The sequence below is a fragment of the Pinus tabuliformis genome, chromosome 6 (genome assembly GCF_031772625.1).
Source record: "Pinus tabuliformis cultivar Carrire ecotype Pingquan chromosome 6, CPIR1, whole genome shotgun sequence".
NCBI lineage: Eukaryota > Viridiplantae > Streptophyta > Pinopsida > Pinales > Pinaceae > Pinus > Pinus tabuliformis.
The window spans coordinates 1,042,365,396-1,042,384,625 of NC_142292.1; positions in this window are offsets into that span (position 1 = coordinate 1,042,365,396).

Genomic DNA, 19,230 nt, shown 5'->3' on the forward strand with positions numbered 1-19,230 from the left:
CTGCAAAGATAAAGAAGGTTGTTCTACTAGAGGAGTAGGAGGAGTTTGTCTTATTTTTGTGTCATCTATTTTCTCAGGAATTTCTTCATCTTTTTATTCCTCAATGACAACAGGGGGATCCTTTTTTTGCAATACTCTTCCTAATCTAGGATGAATATCGTTTAGATCAAGAGGAGCTATGATGTATGAAAATTTTCTACCTCATCACTATAAGTGGGTTGACTTACTTTATTATTTGGTTTTGGAAGCAATTGTGCAATTAGTTGAGTGCGAGTAGGTATTTGAGGTGGTTGTGCAGAGGATAATTACAGAGGTTTACTAGAAGTCAATTGTGGGTGTGACTGAGGTTGTGGTGGAGGTGGATGTTATTGAGATTGATACTGAGGATATTGAGGGTAGGATGGGAAATACCGTGGATTATTTCCTCCATATTATCATCGCCAACCTTGTTTCCAAGATGTATTTTTAGGTTGGGGTGGAAAAACTTGCCAAGGTAATGGTGCATTCCAATTATTTTGAGGTTGTTTCAAATAAGTTTGAATTGTTGGGAAGGGTCTTGCACAATACCTAATTTTTGGGTCTACCAAGGTCTCCTTGGGGCCAAAATGTAGAGTTGTTTCGAGGCTTGATTTGCTACACTATCTTCTTGGTAGATTGCTTTCAATCATGTTAATGATGGAGATTTTAATGCTATTAATGATGGAAAATCCTTTATAGCATGTGTTTTTCACAAATGGCACGTATTTTAATTTTATCAAGTGGGCATTCTCTCAAATAATGTTTCTTTGTACATCTGGGGCATAATATAGATAATGCAACATTCTCAATTTTTTTCTTATTTTTCAATTGTGGCATACTTATTTGTTCACTTAGATTGCCAAGAATACATGTTTTAAAATTTTCTAGAAAATTACTAAGTTCAACTCCACTTAACGATCGAGATGATGATTTACTTACTATTTCCATAGCTGGGTCCCAGTGTATTTTTCAACACTTTTCCCTTCCTCATGATATATTCTTCCAAAATTCACAAGTTTCCTCAAGTGAAAGGCGGTATGCATCCACTTAACCCATTAGATTTAGGAGATCAATCCATTCATCCCTAATTTATCTAAGTAAATGTTTTCTAAGGTATCCAATCCTAGTTTATGTAATTTTTCCCTTTTAACATTATAAATAAATCTTTCTACAAAGTCCTCAATATTCTCCTCCACTTTTTGGCTCATTTTAAAGAATTGTGTATGCAATAATCTTTATATCTTTCTAAAAAGAGTTTTCTCATTCCATCCCATGATCTTACATAGTTGGTTCTTAGTCCCATAAACCATTGAAGAGCTCCATCTTTTAATGTAGCAAGAAACAATTCCAAATTATTGAGCTTCTTGTAAGTATTTGTAACTTATAAAAAGTACTTCAAACTCAGAAATAAAAAATTTGGGTCTTCTGATCTCATGCTTTTGGGTCCCTATAATACTAGTGATTACCCCATTACTATTGTAGTTGTACCCCTTATAATATTGTTGTGCCTCTATTATCCCCATATTGTTATTACTGTGCCCCATAGAATCCCTCTATTGTTATTTTTGTGGCTTTATATTATTATTGTTAGGTCGGCTAGGTTATATTGTGACTCCTTAGACTCCTATATATAGAAAGGAGGTTTTGTCATTTGAATCATCCAAGAATTGTTCATTTATGTAATGTAAAGGAGGTTTCCCCCTCGAAGAGGCTGAATTCTAAGGCGTTGATCTATCTTTTCTATCTTTTTCTTGAGCTGGTTTCATAACATTTGGTATCAGAGCTTTGGATTCTAGGGTTTCGCTGCTCCAAACAGGTCATCGTGGAATTTTTGCTATAACTTTTTTTCTGTGACGTTTCAGAAGTTGCAAAAAAAAACCCATTTGAGAAGAAATCGTGCTGAACCTTGGGTCCAAATTTCAGAGCTGTTCGCACTATATTTGCGGAGATATGATCTGAGGAAGTTGGTCTTTTTGCAGACTCCTGAATTACATTCCAAACAGGTGACCTAGGGAAAAGCGTCATAACTTTCTCTCTGGGGATCGGATTGAAATTTCATAAGAAGGTACAGAAAGAGGACGGAATATAGTTTCTTGTATGCATTTTTTAGATCCAAAGGTCGAAACAGTGACTCGTGGCACGTCGTACAAGTTTGCTCTACTGAACTAGTCTATAATCAAGTCACTGTGGGAGATTTCGCATAACTCTTCCTTGGAGAATCCAATTTGGGTCAGACTTGTGGCATTGGAAAGAGGACACGGAGGGCTACTACAGGTCACAAATTCAGATCTAGATGATTGGAAAGTACAGAGATACATCAGAGGCAATATCGAGCTCCTACAAAGTGAAAAAAGGTGTGTAGATTTTCTTAAATTTTTGCTTAAGCTTGGTTTGAAAATTTATTTTGAAGGAATTCAAAGGGCATAGTAGAGCATTATTATCGGTAACTGATGCCCCGAGGAAAGAAAATGCAAACACCTAGTAAGGAACCTGAAAGCTCTAGCATGACTCATGAAGAAGAGGAAGAAATGCAACATGATATATCAAAATTACAAGACCAAGTGCAACAACTGTCCCTTGCACAAAAAGGAACAGAATCTAAGATGGATGGTTTAAAGAAAGGCGTAGAAGCTAAGATGGATTGTTTAAAGAAAGGTGCAGAAGCTAAGATGAATGACGTGGAAGCTAAGATGGATGATTTGAAGATAGATTTGAAGACAGACATGGAAGAATTGAAGATAAATATGAATAAGTTGCTACAAGAAAGGGTCACTAATGGTGAAATGGTAGTAAAGGAAACTCATGATGAGAACAAAAGAAATGTTAATCATGATTCGATAGACTCTAATGTTGGATCAAAGACCCACCATATTACAAAAATCGATATGAGGAAGTTTGATGGCAAGGATCCCGCAACATGGATATTACAGATGGAGCAATTCTTCGATCTCAACAATGTGCAAAACGCACAAAAGGTACGTATTGAAACTTTATATTTGGAACCAAATCAGTTTGTATGGTATCAATGGCCTTGCTCTCGTAAACAATTTATCACTTGGGCAATTTTTACAGAAGAATTGGTAGCACATTATGAGGATACAGAAAGCAACACTTTTTTTAGCCAATTGATAAGTCTCAAACAAAAGGGTTCAATAATGGAGCACATTGAGGAGTTCCAAAAATTGAACATAAGGGTAAAAGATATTCCAGAGGAGCATAGGATTGATGTGTTCATGTTAGAAAATTATATATTACGGAGCAATGGAACACATAAAATATTGCAGAAATATAAACACAGAAAACGCACAAAGCAAGAGAGACACAGATATACGTGGTTCACCTAGTTTGGGCTACGTCCACCCCGAACAGCCAGTCCTTCCTTTCTATTATCCAGCAAAATGAAGAGACACAACCTACAACAAATTCGTTGTAATATCCTTTGTTTTCTCTCACAGTCTCACCTCTCTGTTTCTCGCTCATAGAATACACATCTATATCTCAGCCTCAAATACAATGCCCTCATACAAAGAGAGGGGGTTGCCTTCTAGGACAAAAAACCCTAAACTAAACATAAGTTCTACCGTCAGATCATCTGCCTAATGAATGGCCCAGATTGACTAGAAATTACTATACTTTTACAAGGCAATTTTACATTTGTTTTTAGCTTCAAGGGCGCTGCCCCCGAGCTCCCGCCAGGGGACCGCTGGCCCTCGGACCCCGCAGCCGGGGGGGATCGGCCCCCCCGGACCCCCGTGGGGGGGACAAGTCCCCCCCCGCACCCCCCCGCGTGGAAGGGTGTACAAACTTCCTAGGGTATACATCCGGCTGAAACAAAGACCTCTGAACAATCATGCTCCACACACAACAATCTCCCACTTGGAGAATGATTGTAGAAACTCCACCGCTGCTTCATTTGTTGGACAATGACTCCTCTTTGGACCTGGCTGTTTCTCATCTTCATCGTCATCCTTGAAGACCAATTGAAACTGAGCATATTCTCAGTTTCTCCCTGGTTACAACTTTTGTTAGCATATCTGCAGGATTCTAGCTAGTGTGTATCTTTTCCAGCTTCAACTCTCCATCTTCCAACACTGATCGTATGAAATGGTACTTGAGCTGTATGTGTTTAGTCCTAGAATGAAATGCTGAGTTATTTGCAACATGAATGGCACTTTGGCTATCACTGTATAATGTGCCCATATCATGCTCCTTACCCAATTCACCCATAAACCTTTGTAACCAAATCATTTCTTTACTAGCCTATGTAGCACCAACATACTCTGCTTCTGTTGTTGAAAGTGCAACAACACTATGGATTTTTGAAACCCAACTGACAGCTGTTCCTCCAATAGTAAATACATATCCTGTAGTGCTCCTCCTGTTATCTCTATCACCTGCCATATCTGCATCAACATATCCCTGTAGAGAAATGTTTGAACCACCAAAGCATAATGCTTGATTTGTGGTACCTTTCAAATATCTGAGAATCCATTTCACTGCCATCCAATGTTCCTTTCCTGGATTTTTCATGTACCTGCTTACAACTCCCATTGCATGTGCAATATCAGGCCTTGTGCAGACCATTGCATACATTAAGCTTCCAACTGCTGATGCATATGGAACTTTAGACATATAATCCATGTCTTCTTGGGTCTTTGGGCACATTTCCTTGCTCAGTTTGAAATGGCTAGCAAAAGGTGTACTAACTGGTTTTGCATTTTGCATATTAAATCTTTTCAACACCTTTTGTATGTACTCATTATGAGACAATGTTAATTTGTGATTTTTTCTGTCTCTAGTTATTCTCATACCAAGGATTTGTTTTGCAGCTCCCAAATCCTTCATTGCAAATGAATTTGCCAATTTTCTTTTGAGTACATTTATTTCCTGCATGTTAGATCCTGCAACAAGCATGTCATACACATACAATAACAATATAATATAGCTGCCATCATTTTGCTTTTTCAGATAAACACAATGATCAGAGTGACATCTAGTATAACCTTGTTCAGACATAAACTTGTCAAATTTTAGATACCACTGCCTTGGAGCCTGGTTTAAGCCATACAAGCTCTTCTTCAACTTGCACACTAGTTTCTCCTTCCCTTTCACCTCATATCCTTGTGGCTGCTGCATATATATCTCTTCCTCCAAATCCCCATGGAGAAAGGTTGTCTTTACATCTAACTGCTCAAGATGCAAATCTTCAGCTGCTACAAGACTTAAAATAGTTTTGATTGAAGTCATTTTAACAACAGGAGAAAATATTTCATCAAAATCAATACCTTTCTTCTGTGCAAACCTCTTCACCACAAGTCTAGCTTTGTACCTCTGTTTTCCTCCATCTTCTTCCTTCAGCCTGTAAACCCATTTATTCTTCAATGTAGTTTTTCCTGCAGGCAACCTGACTAAATCCCAAGTCTGGTTATGCATTAAGGAGTCCATCTCTTCTTCCATGGCTACCTCCCACTTCTTCCTACTTTCAACCTGCATTGCTTCTTCATAACATTCGGGTTCACCAGAATCATTCAACAATAAATAATATAATGAAGGAGAGTATCGTTCAGGGGGTCTACTTATCCTGGTAGATCTTCTAACACTACTTTCAGGTGTTTGGGGTGCCTGTTGCTGTTGTGGTGGTTGTTGTTGTTGATTATTATTATTTTCAGGCACCTTTACCTTTTCAGTGATGTCATCAAGAATTGCGTATTCCTTGTTTTCGTTTTCTTTCTTCTTTTCCTGCAACGGATTCTTATACAAGACCTTTTCATTGAATATTACATCTCTTCTCCTAATGATTTTGTGATTTTCATAATCATATAAGCAATAACCAAAATCATTAACACCATATCCAATAAAGGTACATTTCTTTGACTTTGCCTCAAGCTTTGTTCTATTTTCTTTATCAATATGGACAAAGGCCTCACAACCAAAAGGCTTTAAAAAAAGAGTAGTTTACCTTTTTACCTGTAGATGCTTCCTCCGGAACACCACCATCGAAGGAACTTGAAGGCCCTCTGTTTATTAGATAAACAGCAGTATCTACAGCATCTGCCCAAAACTGTAAAGGCAATCCTGCATGCAATCTCATGCACCTTGCACGCTCCATGATTGTTTTGTTCATCCTTTCTGACACACCATTTTCTTGTGGTGTTCTTGGAACTGTCTTCTCTCTGCGAATTCCATGTTCTGAACAGTACCTATCAAACTCTTTGCTGCAATATTCACCTCCATTGTCTGATCTAAGACACTTCAATTTCTTTCCTGTCTCAATCTCAACCAAAGCTTTCCATTTCTTGAAAGTATCAAATACATCAGATTTATTCTTAATACAATAAATCCAAGTTTTTCTAGTTGCATCATCAATAAAGGTAACATAATGATGAGAGCCATTGAGAGATGATACCTGAGCAGGTCCCCATACGTCTGTATGCACAAGCTCTAATTTTTCGTTCTTCTTTTCTTTCCCAACTCTGAGAAATCTGACTCTCTTCTGTTTTCCATAAATGCAGTTCTCACAGAAGTCCAAATCAACATTCTTCAAACCCGGCAACAAATTCCTTGAGTGAAGAATCTTCATCCCCTTTTCACTCATGTGTCTGAGCCTATGATGCCATAATGTTGCATCTGCACCTTTGGAAGTTAAAGCATTAACATAGTTAGAAATACCATTGCATAAATACAATGTACCAACCTTTTCGCCTTTTGTTATTACCAGGGCTCCTTTGGTGACCTTCCAAGCTTTATCCGTGAAAGTTGTCACACAACCTTCACCGCCTAACTGCCCTGTTGAAATCAAATTTTTCTTTAGATCTGGAACATGCCTTACCTCCTTTCATAGCCACTAGTTTCCATTCTGCTGTTTTACAAGAACCTTACCCATTCCAACGATTTTACAAGGTTTATCATCACCCAGACGAACTTGTCCAAAATCTCCTTGAACATAGTCATGAAAGTATTTCTTATCGAGTGTGGCATGGAATGAAGCCCCTGAATCTACCACCCAGGAATCAGTAATATTTTCGAAAGAAAGAATCAAAGCATCTTGTAACACCTCACCTGTCACATTTGCTTCATGATTGTTTTCTTGTTGTGCATCTCCTTCTTTTCCCTTCCGAGATCTACAGTCTTTCTTTAGGTGTCCTTTCTTTCCACATTTCCAGTACACTATCCCCGATCTGGACTTGGATCTGCCTTTCCTTGATTTACTGCGATATCCTGAGCTCTTTCCTCTTTCCATTTTTCTTCCTCTAGACTCTGCACTCAAAGCATTTCCCGATGTCTCACCGGCGCTTTTCCGTCGCATTTCCTCGCTAAGGATAACACCGACAACGTCATCAAACTTTAAAGTACTAGATCCATAAATGGAGTTACTAATGGCCATTACCAAACCATTCCAACTTTCTAGTAATGAGCACAAGGATAACAGAGCTCTAACTTCATCATCAAAGTTTACCCCTATAGAACTTAACTGACTTGTAACTGTATTAAAATCATTTAAATGGTTTGTAAAATATCCACCTTCCGACATATTCATATTAAATAACCGTTTCATAAGAAATACCTTGTTTGAGGCCGAGGGTTTTTCATATAGTTTCGACAACGTCTGCGTCAAACCCTCTGTCGTGGTTTCCTTCGAAATGTTGAAGGCGACTGATGCAGCAAGGCACAACCGTATTGTTCCGAGTGCCTTTCTATCGAGAAGGTTCCATTCTTCGTCTTTCATACCCGTCGGCATCTTTGTTTTTCCACCCAATGGTAGGTATAGATCTTTCTGATACAGATAATCTTCCATCTGCATCTTCCACAGCGAGAAGTTTTGGCCGTTAAATTTCTCGACCCTAAACTTACCATCTTCCGCCATTGCTCCCACTCGAACCAGGAACCCTTCTTTCCTGCGAGTTTATCAGCCAAATAGACATTCGGCTCTTATACCAGTTGTTAGAAAATTATATATTACGGAGCAATGGAACACATAAAATATTGCAGAAATATAAACACAGAAAACACACAAAGCAAGAGAGACACAGATATACGTGGTTCACCCAGTTTCGGCTACGTCCACCCCGAACAGCCAGTCCTTCCTTTCTATTATCCAGCAAAATGAAGAGACACAAGCTACAACAAATCCACTGTAATATCCTCTATTTTCTCTCACAGTCTCACCTCTCTGTTTCTCGCTCACAGAATACACATCTATATCTCAGCCTCAAATATAATGCCCTCATACAAAGAGAGGGGGTTTCCTTCTAGGGCAAAAAACCCTAAACTAAACATAAGTTCTACCATCAGATCATCTGCCTAATGAATGGCCCAGATTGACTAGAAATTACTATACTTTTACAAGGCAATTTTACATTTGTTTTTAGCTTCGGGGCGTTGCACCCGAGCCCCGTCGGGGGACCGCTGGCCCCCGGACCCCCCAGCCGGGGGGGATCGGCCCCCCCGTCCCCCCCCCCCCCCCCCCCTCGCACCCCCCCGCGTGGAGGGGTGTACAAATTTCCTAGGGTATACATCCGGTTGAAACAAAGACCTCTGAACAATCATGCTCCACACACAAAAATTCATAGGGTCTTTAAAGGATAATATCCAACATGATGTTCGCCTTTGGGAACCTAATTCATTAGAGAAGGCATTCAGGTTAGCAAGAAAAATGGAAAGCAAAATTATGGCAACAAGGAAGCATACCACTTACAACTATAAAGACAGAAGTGTTGTTGCCGCTAGTCTTCCACAACGTATAAGTTTGACACCAAAACAATTGGAAGAAAAAAGAGCAAAATGGCTTTGTTACAGTTGTGATAGCAAATACACTAAAGGTCATAAGTGTGCTGAGAAGAAATTATTCTACATAGACTGTGAAGAGGAAGAAAAAAAGGAGCAAGAAAGGTCAAAAGAAGAGGATATACTCTAGGAACAAAGCCTAGATAAAGAAGAAATGAATCCGACCATATCTTGTAATGCATTGGCGGGAATTACCACTCCTCAAACCATCAAGATAGAAGGACAAATCAAGAAGAAAAAGGTAATAGTGTTGATTGATTCAGGAACTACCCACAATTTTATTCATTGTAAGATAGTAAGAGAATTGAATTGCTTCTTATATCCAGCACCAGAGTGTCAAGTGATGGTTGCAAATGGAGGAACAATAAATTTCTCGGGAAAGTGCCATAATATCAAGTTATCCATGGGAGAATATGTATTGACTAGCTCAATGCTTTCCATTCCAATGGGAGGTGCTGATGTTGTACTAGGAGCCCAATGGCTACAATCCTTGGGTACAATAGCTTTTAATTTTCAAGAACTTTTCATGAAATGTTCTGTGGAAGGAAAGGAAGTTGAATTAAGGGGTATTGCAGGGAAACCGGGAAAGATAATTAGCTATAACGGTATGACAAAGCTTCTAAAAAAGGAACAAAGAGGTGTAAGTGCACAATTATGTTCGCTAGATGTGTCCACATTGGAATCATCTATTTCTCCAGATCTCCAAAAAGTCTTGGACAATCATTCCAAGGTATTTGAGACTCCCAAAGGTCTCCCACCTATTCATGATCATGATCATGCTATTCATCTAATTCCAGGAAGTGTTCCTCCAAACATTAGGTCGTACAGATATCCCTATTCCCAAAAGAGTGAAATTGAACGTATGGCTGCAGAAATGCTAGAGGCTGGTATAATTCAACCAAGTCAAAGTTCTTTCTCTGCTCCAGTCGTATTGGTGCACAAGAAGGATGGATCGTGGCGCATGTGTCCGGATTGTAGGGAGCTCAACAAGCTCACTATTAAAGATAATTTTCCCATTCCTGTCATTAATGAATTACTGGATGAATTGCATGGATCAATTTACTTCACCAAGTTGGATCTTCGTTCAGGATATCATCAAATCATAATGAAGATTGAAGACATTCCAAAAACAACATTTAGAACTCATGAGGGTCATTATGAATTTTTGGTCATGCCTTTTGGCCTTACCAATGCACCTTCAACATTTCAAGGTTTGATGAATTCAATTTTCAAACCATTCCTTAGAAAATTTGTGTTAGTATTTTTTGATGATATACTAATCTACAACAAGTCTTGGAAGGATCATTTTGAACATCTTGACAGGGTGTTACAACTATTGGAGGAGAAACAATTATATGCAAAAAGATCCAAATGTTTCTTTGGAGTACAAGGGGTGGAATATCTGGGTCATATTGTATCTCATGAAGGAGTTAAGGTAGACCCTAGCAAAATTAAAGCCATTAAGGAATGGAAAATTCCCACATCCATAAAGCATCTCCGAGGATTTCTCGGGTTGACAAGGTATTATCGCAAGTTTGTTAAGAATTATGGGAGAATAGTAGCACCTCTAACAACATTATTGAAGAAAGATGCATTTTCATGGACTCCAGAAGCAACAAAGGCATTCGAACATCTTAAAGAGGCAATGTGCCAAGCACCGGTCTTAGCTACATCGGACTTCACAAAAACCTTTATTGTGGAATGTAATGCTTCAGGAAATGGAATTGGTGTTGTTTTAATGCAAGATGAAAGACCCATTGCTTTTGAAAGTCGTCCAATCAAGGGAAAGTTTTTACACAAAGCTATTTATGAGAAGGAAATGTTGGCAATACTCCATGCACTTAAGAAATGGCGACCCTACCTAATGGGAAGACACTTCAAGGTAAAAACGGATCATGATAGCCTTAAATACTTTTTAGAACAAAGATTATCCTCTGAAGAGCAACAAAAGTGGGTCAAAAAGATGTTGGGTTATGACTTTGAAATCATCTACAAAAAAGGGAAGAAAATGTGGTGGCAGATGCTCTCTCAAGAAAGGATGAGGATGTGGAAGCATTGTTGTGCACCATTTCTATTATCCAACCAGACTGGATAAACAAAGCAAGGGAGGAATGGAAGAATGACGAAGAAGTGTGGGCACTTATTCGAAAGTTACAACAAGATTCCAGTATGTCTAATACATTTAGCTGGCAAAATGATTCGTTATGGTACAAAGATCGCTTATACCTTTGTAAGAATTCCCAGCTAAAACAAAAGATTCTTATGGAATTGCACACTTCTCCCTTAGGAGGGCACTTAGGATTTTTAAAAACTTACCACAGGGTTAAGAAGGAGTTTTTTTGGGATGGCCTTAAATCAGATATTCAAAAGTTTGTGGCGAAATGTTTGGTTTGCCAACAAAATAAAGTTGAAACAATTAAGACACCGGGTCTATTACAACCTTTATCCATTCCAAGCCAACATTGGGAGGAGGTTTCAATGGATTTTATCACAGGTTTACCCAAGTCTGAGGGAAAGAGTGTCATCATGGTGGTAGTTGACAGACTTACCAAGTACGCACACTTTTGTGCATTATCACATCCATTTAAAGCTAGTACAGCTTCTACTGCATTTATGGAAACAATTCAAAAGCTACATGGAAACCCAAAGATTATTGTAAGTGACAGAGATCCCATTTTCACTGGAAATTTTTGGACAGAATTATTTTCTTGTCTTGGTACTCAGTTAGCTCATAGCTCATTTTATCATCCTCAATCTGATGGGAAAACTGAGATAGCAAACAAATGTTTGGAAGGATATATTCATTGCTTTGTATCTGATAAACAGACACAATGGGTCAAATGGTTGCCTCTGGCTGAATGGTGGTATAACACTTCCTTCCATACAACAACAAAAATGACCCCATTTATGGCACTTTATGGGTATCAGCCACCATCCATCACATCATATTTAAGAGAAAATTCTAAGGTTCAAGCAGTGGAACATCACATTGAACATCAACAACAAGTCCTCCAACTCTTAAAGGATAACCTCGTGTTGGCACAAAATAGAATGAAACAACAGGCAGATCAACATCATAGCGAAAGAAGTTTTGATGTAGTTGATTGGGTATTCCTACGGCTACAACCATATAAGCAAATGTCCCTCAAGCAAGCTAAGAAGGATAATAAATTATCACCAAAGTATTATGGTCCATACAAGGTGTTGCAAAAGATTGGTACTATGGCATACAAATTGGAGCTTCCTGCAGCTTCTCGATTGCACCCAGTTTTCCATGTTTCATGTTTAAAGAAGGTTATAGGCGACAAGCTCCCAATTCAAAAAATATTTCCAGAACTTGACGAGGAAGGAAAAATTATATTGGAACCAGAAGCAGTCACAGAAACAAGAACTCGACAGCTACGAAATCGATCAATTTTGGAGTATCTTATCAAGTGGAAGAACTTATCCGCTGAAGATTCCACATGGGAGGATGAGAATTTTATACAGAAGCATCCATAACTTCTCAAGCATTGAGGACAACACTTTTTTGAAGGAGAGGGGCATGTTGGGTCCCTATAATACTAGTGATTACCCCATTACTATTGTAGTTGTACCCCTTATTAATATTGTTGTGCCCCTATTATCCCCATATTGTTATTACTGTGCCCCATAGAATCCCTCTATTGTTATTTTTGTGGCTTTATATTATTATTGTTAGGTCGGCTGGGTTATATTGTGACTCCTTAGACTCCTATATATAGAAAGGAGGTTTTTTCATTTGAATCATCCAAGAATTTCTCATTTATGTAATGTAAAGGAGGTTGCCCCCTCGAAGAGGCTGAATTCTAAGGTGTTGATCTATCTTTTCTATCTTTTTCTTGATCTGGTTTCATAACACATGCCATGGAAGTTAAGAAGTACAAATGGAGAAACATTCTTCATGTTAACATGTGTATCAGTATCTTGGATAGTAAATCCATAAGGATCTTATTTGTTTTTATCATCTCCATATTCACCTCTTCCTCTACCTCCTCTACCTCCTCTACCACCTCTTCCACCTCGAAGAGGTGGTCTTATTCCTCCTCATCCACCTCCAAGTCATGGCATTTCACCTCCTCCTCCTCCTAATATCTTTTCATGTCCATTGGGAGGAGGGAATACTTCTTCTTGACCTTCTGCCATTGATTCTTCAAAATTGAGATAATAAGGTTCTTCAATTGGATTCCCTTATTCTAGTTATTCAATTACTGGTCTTCCAAAGAAGATTCCTTCTCCTCCTTCTTCTTCTTCTCCTTCAGTGGGTATCTCAAGTTCTTGTGCAACAAGTTGTTCTCCTGTTGAAATAGAAAGAATGATAAGTGACTCAGTTGAAGATGTTGGATTCGACAAATTGAAGAAGATGAGGCTCGGGTCCAATTAGCATCTCTTTGATTGGTAGGCACTGCTCTCGTATGGTGGGAGAGAAAACTTCAAAAGGCAGTAATCATGTGGGTAAACTCATCTCTTCCTAGTCTAAATCTGTTTCTGCTTTAAAAGGATAGTTTTATTGATGAGCATATCGACGGAGAGCCATGATAGAATGGAAACATTTGAAACAAAGCAAAGGACAAGATGTGCAAAGCTTCACAAAAGAGTTTACAAAACAAGCTTTAAAATTGGGAATTCCTCTAGATTCACCTGATATTTTAATGAATTATATTAGTTGTTTACATGATTATCCCTGACATTCTTTGTTGTTGTTTGAACCCACTACTCTTGACTCAACTAGTGTGAAATTCATTCACCTTGAAAGAAGGGGAAAGTGTGAACAAGACAACTATGCAAAGAAGATAGTGACAACAAGGAAAAAGGAAGCAAAGCCTCCTTGTACTCATTATGAGAAATAAGGGAATGATGAGGAACATTGCTGGAAACTACATATGGAATTGAGGACAAAGACGAATGGTGAAAAAGAGAAGAAAAATATGGTCGCTATCATGCAACAAGACCAAGAATCTAAATTAGAGGATGAGGAGAATATCACAACTATCGAATTTGTAGGTGTTGGACCAATTGACCTGGGATCTGACTCGGGTGATGAGATGAATATTGCAACTCTCAGGATTGTAGGTGATGGAACTATTGACTTGGGTTCTGATTCAGGGAATGAGATGAATATTATAGTATATTTTTTGTTGAAGATGAGAAGGCTGCCAAAGACTACATGGCTCCAGGAAATTGAGGAGATAAACTATAGAATTCAAGCAAATAATGTTGAACTAAGGAGACTCCTACAAGCCAAGGAGGAGGCCTTAGAAAGGTTGAAACGTGACAATCCATCATCACCAACACCTGAGGTAAAATGTGATTCTTCAATTTCATGTTCTCTTTATGATGATGATTTCACTGCTTTGAGAAACATACTACGGGAATCAGTTCAAAATTGATGAAGAAAATGGGGTATCAAGGAAAATGCATCGACATTAATCGCCAGGGCATTCTGAATCCTATCAAAGTCGAGGAATTTACTCATTATGCAAGACTTGGTTATGTTAGAAAGGAGGTTTGAGAATGCTCTAAGACAACCAGTGAGCAATCAACGACGGATGATGGGATCACATCACAAAATTCCAGTGATAGTGAGGCTTCCATAGGAAGTCCTCCTCATCAGGAATGCACCAGGAACAATCATTCAAACAAGGTCTGGAGAGTCTAGAGGAGAAAGAACTTTTGCAAAAATTACCACAAAGGGGGGCATCAGAGGGCCACATGTTGGAAGCTCCATCCAAAGCAGCAACTGAAGGAGGACTAGAAAGAACCTGTGAAGGAAGAAGGACAAGTCAATGAAGTTGTTCAACCAGAAAGCCCACCGTAGGGATAGAACCCATTAACCTGGTTGGGTAAGAAATGGGTAGCATTTTTATGTAGCTCAACATGGCCACATTTTGTAAATCAGATGTTGCGAAATGATGCAAAAGTGATGAAGTGTTTGTCGTCGCTTATGAATGCAACATGATGATATTTTTGGCCTTTTTAGTTTATAGTTGGGGTATTGATTTATGTTATTATTACGACATAAAATTGACCAATGAGTGTTTTCTAAACTCTTGGAAAGTATGGAATTTTCTTGGGTCATGTTTGGTCTTGTAAAAGAAAATGTATTTTGCAAATTTATAACCCATGTTTGCATTGGATACATGTGTAAGTTCATCACTTGTCATTTTGAAGTACAAAGTTGAAGGAGAAGGAAGTGTGGCCTGTTTGGGCAATCATTGGGAGGGAGTACAAAATATTGCAAATTGTGTTCATGCTTTTGGAGGACCAAAAGCTCCTCAGTGGGGAGGAATGATCCAACAAGATCCTAAAGGACCAAATTTTTTAAATCCTAAAAACTTGGAAAAAAACTACCTCATATTAAAGAGTTCGTCGTTCTTAATCCAACGATGTGAACGACACCTCAATCTTACAGTATATGTGAAAGTTATGGCTCGTTGAAGTTTTCATGAAACAACTAAAAAATTTGCAGGTAGGACCCATAGGATGCCACGTGGTAGTTGACGTCAGTAGTACAGATGATGATGTCAGCATGATGATGTGGTGGTACAGTCACTAGGAATCCAATCAGTGGACTACACATGGAAGATGATGTCAACATCCTAGTCAGCAGTACAAACAAATTAGAATGTGCCATGAGGCGCCCAGTTGGAAGTTGGTCAGTTTTTTAATGGAGTAACATTTTGGCACTTTGCAAGGGATATAAAGAGTGAAATTGTCACCTACTTAATTTTCCCAATGACCCCTAAAAATCTGACAACGGTTTGGTAGGCTCTTATGTTCAAATTAATAATTAAAAACAAAAAAAATTAATGGTCGGCAGGTCGATCATTAGGCGGACCCATCGGCCCCCATCCAACCACCATATATATTTTATAATATGACACTAACATGTGTTGAACTGCCTTGAGCAGTTGCCGGTTAAACCACCAATAGTTCCAAACTTGATGCCAAAACAAAAATGACACCCAAAATTAACATAACCACCAACTATTATATGTTCGCATGCAGGTTTGAACCCGGGTCTCTCGAGGCCCATTTTGACTAGCCACCAACGCACCACATGGGTGGCCTTTGATAGGTCCACCCCTCCAACATATGTAAACTCAATCCACTTGATGAGAGAATGAGGGAGGAGACACACATCCAGCGGAAGGAGGCCGAGACTGAGTTCCAGGCATCATATGGCCACACAGTGGGCATGAAAACTAAGGGAATGTTCCTTTCTATATTCTAGGAATATTCATTTAAGGGAATCTGTAAGGAATATTTGAGATTCCCTAGAGGCTCCAAGGTCACTGTGACATAAACAAGTCAAGTTTATATTCAAATTTCAATAAATTTCACCACGATTTCAACCTTGCTATCCATTTCTTCAGCATATCTGTGCTTTTCAGGCCATCCACAAAAGTAGAGGTATAAGGTGTGAATTTTGAATTATATGCATTTTGATTTCACTGAGAATTAATGCAAGAGGCCTCCCTACTTTGATTAGGACCCAGAGATGTAGCCCACATCGAGCGAAATCTGTTATCAAGTTTTGGTGTCTCTTTCTCTTTATGGTTGCCTTTTATTTCCCTCTTTTGTTATGTGTATGCATTTGTGGTTACATTCTCTTTTAAATGCAATTCTGAATGCATCAATGAAGTAGTCAATCATATTCCTATGGATCTATAGAGGGAATATCAATTTTTATGGTATGTTCTATGCTTGCATCAATTACTTCAATGTCTTATCATCATTAACAGTAATTATAGATAGAACATCAACAATATGTACAAGAAGATATGAGATTATTTGATTACAACCGAGGGTCCCAAATATATACCTATGTAGGTACCCATTCACGAATGGTCATATCCTTTGAGACATGACTCTTCAACACTAATTATTAGTTAATTATTCATTATTTCTTATTTTTTTATTTATAGTTATTTATATTATTTTAATATATATTGTATTCATAACAAGCTTCTAGAAAGGGGAATTAGCCCCTAGTTTCACTCTTTAACACTCCCTCTCAACTAGGGAGGAATTCCACCTGTCAACATCTATCAACTATTATGCCATCGTGTCCATCATGTGCCATTTTTGTAACTTGTCTCGTCTCTCCTAAAGATTGAAATAATAGTCCACTAATAAAGGATTGAAAGCGAGTGGATCATAAGACCCTACCATCCTCGCCAAAATGATAGAGGCAAGTGTTCATGTTGAGGAATAGAATCCCTACTAGGCTTCATCCTTTATTGATCAAGCTATTGAACATCATGTATCCTTGTCATAGGGAATACAATAGTGCCTGACACGTCTGTCGATAGTACTAATTGACCCTAACCACTTTTCCCAGTCCATTGGACATATGAGAGGTACTTCCGAAGAGTCACAAATTGCAAGGGTGGGATGTATGTTGGGGTATGCATAGGGAAGGTGAACCACTCACCTTATTCTCATATAGCATACTCCATAGGGAAAGGTGAACCACTCACCCTATTCTCATATAGCATACGCCATAGGGGAAGGTGAACCAGTCACCCTATGTTCACATACTGGGGTATGAACTCCATAGGGTAAGGTAAACCACTCACCCTTTGTTCACATGTTGGGTCCACACAGGAAGGTGAACCACCCAACCTATGCTCATATAAATTCAAGAAGTAACCTAGGCCCCTAGGAGCTACCAGAGCTCAATGTTTAACCCAATCAAGATCCCTCCATATAGGGAATTTTTCTCTCTAAAGGCTAAGAATTTTTCCTTCCCAAAGGCTTTCCGGTGATATCAACAACCTGACCATCCGTCCATGGGAGCCTCATTGCTCCTCCTAATAGCATATAGATGATGGGACACGTCTCACTAAAGAGATTCTTCAAATCACACTATCTTACGGCTAATCATTCTAGCATTAGCGATTTTAAAAATCCTATGTTTCCTATACATCCAGGATACCAAATCAAAAATCATGTTAAAGAAAATATTTAAATAACCTTACTCCCTCTCACTAAGGGAGACCACAAGCCTAAGATTGTCTAATTCATGAAGGTGCCCTAGTGCCTATTCTAGACAATTTTCTTTCATACGAATGCTCTCTTTGGTTTAAGGTGCATGCTATAATACAAAGGATCCACCTGGCATCTTGCTCATCATGGGATACAATAACTTGAAGAATTACCAATTAGCATGCCATGCTTCTCATAGTTCACTTCTATAGAGAATTCATTTGTTATAATTATCAGGAGGGTTCAACAGAGAACTCCCTCTGAGACTAATGAGATAAAACATTCTTCAATTTGTAACCATGAGTCCTACTCATCTTCTTCAAGACCCAAAGGTAGCTTCACAGTATGTGCTTCTTAATTATAAACATCAGCAATTCATGCAAGGATCTTATCTTCCCTCTGAAGCCTCTTCATCAATTAGGGAGACTTCAAATACATCCTTCTCAATGAAAATTTGAACCAATTCATCTCTCTGGTGTACTTGTTGTTCTAGTCAATGTAGGATCACACTTTGGTATATCATAATATTATAAGGGAAGTCTTCAGAATTCTGTCAGAGCTTCTCTTACGATGATAAGAGATTATCTAAGAATACTTCAAACAAGATTGTATTGATGATGCATAGCTCTCATTCCAATGATTCAAGAATTCATCAATCTTTAAACTTAGTTCTCGCATTATAGCATGTTATGCATGGCAACCTTTATCAAGCTAGGAACCAAGAAATATGTCAAGTTGAAAGCTCCTCAATCCTACCACCTATTTCTTTCCTGTAATGTCCCTTCCTAAATTATTTTGGAATAGGATTAATTTCTACATTTTGGGGCCAATTTTGGAGGAGATGGGGCCCATTCAATTTTATTTAGAAGACTTAGGAGTTAGAAGTAAGTTATTTTGGTTTGTTAGCAGCGTGTGGGGACCACCACACTAAGAAATACATACATTAGTAGCGTGTGGGGACCACCACACTAAGAAATACATACTCCCAAAGCCAATGGGTCGAATTGCATGAGAGAGAAATCGAAGACTTAGTGAGGGACCCCCAAAGGAGGAAAAAGGGAGGGAAAAAGGCTCTACAAAATCTATAAAATGAAGGTAGAACTCCTCATTTCATGATTCTTGGCTTATTGAATTTTATTATGTTGCTTGAGTTGTTTAGCGAGGTCACTTGCTGTTTAGCAAGAGTTTTCCAAGGAGAGAACTCACCCTTTCTTCGGGGGACTCCGAGTACCACCCTAGAGAGGTTCATCCATTATCATTCGGAGGAGATTTGTAGAGAAATTTCCAGCATTTGTATGCAATTCGCCCCAGCAGTGTGTATTTCTGGAGGACCTAGTAGTGTATCTAGTGTGACCATTGCAGCGTTCTACCGGAGGACTATTTCTTACCGGGATAAATAAGGGAAGTATTAGTGGAGTT